This window comes from Silene latifolia, chromosome 3 (assembly GCF_048544455.1).
Source record: "Silene latifolia isolate original U9 population chromosome 3, ASM4854445v1, whole genome shotgun sequence".
Lineage (NCBI taxonomy): Eukaryota > Viridiplantae > Streptophyta > Magnoliopsida > Caryophyllales > Caryophyllaceae > Silene > Silene latifolia.
In genome coordinates, this window is record NC_133528.1 from 103,612,266 (window position 1) to 103,614,113 (window position 1,848).

At 41.0% G+C, this 1,848-nt stretch overlaps 1 non-coding gene across 1 annotated transcript; it reads left to right on the forward strand.

Moving 5' to 3' along the window:
• Positions 1-1,383: 1,383 nt before the first annotated feature.
• Positions 1,384-1,490, forward strand: LOC141650107 (small nucleolar RNA R71). The gene has a single exon (XR_012546165.1). It is a non-coding gene; the product is annotated as a small nucleolar RNA R71 (small nucleolar RNA).
• The last annotated feature ends 358 nt before the right edge of the window (positions 1,491-1,848 follow it).

The following is a 1,848-nucleotide window of genomic DNA, read 5'->3' on the forward strand; positions in this document are numbered from 1 at the left end:
GAAAAAGTACTGGAGGGACATAAGCCTTGTTGGAAGGTGAGGCTTGCTTGGTGTTATCAATCTTTTTGGTTTCCTTTTCTTTCTCTTCACTAACCACTTTGTCAACCTCAATTTCTTCCAAGACAAAGTTTTCATCGTCTACGGGTTGATCACTTACTTTCCCTTTTTTAGATTTCTCACCGATACTTGTTGGTTATAAAGGTGGTCTCTCAACTTCTCCTCTCATAACATCTCCTTTTCTCTTTGAATCGTAATCATAATCCTTATAAGGGTCTTCCAATTCTTTCCCACCCCTCAAAGTGACCGCATGAGCTTGTTGGTGATGAGGTGGTCCATCCTTAGTGTGGGAGCGTTGCATTGGTAGAGATTGTGATACCCATGGAGGATTAAAGGCTCCTTGGTTAGAGTTGGCCATCTAAGAACCAAGTGTTCTTTGGCGTGCTAAAACATTAGAAATGTCGGACCTTAGAAGCTTGAATTGTTGCTCCGCATTGGATTCTCTTTGTAATGCCTTGGCCTCCATATGTTTCAACATTTGTTAAATAGAAGCATTTGGGTTTGGTGGTTCAATGAGAGGTGGTGGTTGATTTTGGGGTTGGTAATTTTGGTTTCCTTAGAAGTTGCCTTGGAAATTTTGGTTGTCATTCCGGTTATTGATCTTTAGGGGTGGAGGAACATAAGGTTGGTTGTTGTTTTGTGGAAATCTCCGAAAATCGGAACCTTGACCTTGGTTTTGGTTTTGTTTGTATTGCCTTGAATGATCCGACTTCGGTGGTGGTTGATATTGAGGTTGTTGATATTTAGGGTCGAAAGGTTGGCCCTCATATGAAAGCCTCGGATCTTGATTCGGGAAAGCACAATAAAAAGTGTCTTGACGTTGATAAGAGTACTTTGGTTGTTGGCCTTACACAAGATAACATTCTTGTGGGTATTGGTCATCTTATTGGAAAGACGGACACATGTCATGGACATGGCTAACACCATCACAACTGTCACATATCGGTTGTTGGATATAGTTTCTTGGAGGAGATCTTGGCTATTCTACATAGTACACCCTAGAGTGACTTGGTCTCTCCTCTTGGACTTGTTGGACTTAATAGACTTGTCCCTTACTCTTCTCCAATCCCAAGTTGTCAAATTTCTTTGATAATTCATCAAACTTGAGCTTTTTTTCAACTCAAGTCTAGTAGGCCCTTCACCTTTTCCCTCACTATCTCTTGTACCATAACTATTTTCCATCTCGAAAATGTTTTGAATCATCTCCCTAATAACCGCACTATTCATAGCATCGAAGTTTCAGCCGGAAGCCGCCACAATCATGTCCCTAAATCTCAGCTCAAGTGTTTGGAAGTATGTTTGGGTGGTCATCCAGGCCATTTGGGGATACCATGGTGTGGACAAGAGGTAAGAAGGTCCCGAAATCGCTCCCAAGCTTCACTTAGGGTCTCAAGGTCTTTTTGTTTGAAGGTTTGAATTTCATGCCTTATCCTTGCGGTTTTTGAGGGTGGGTAGAATTTGTTGATGAAAGCCTTAAAGAGGCTAGCCCAAGTTCTGAATGTACTAGGTTCACGTGAATTCAACCACTTCCTTGCATTGTACTTCAAGGAGAAAGGGAAGAGCATGAGAAGAATTTGCTCTTCGGTGATACCATTATGCTTGATTGTGCCTATTGGAGTATGTGTCCTCGACAATAATGCGATCACATGTTTAAATCTCATATTAAGAATGCTAAAGGGAAAGTAATATTTTATTGTCAACTGATCTACATTAATCAGTAATGATTGACTGACTAGAGTTTGACATTACTGTCGTATGACGGTGGTGATCAGTTGATCCCTTAAAGTCATA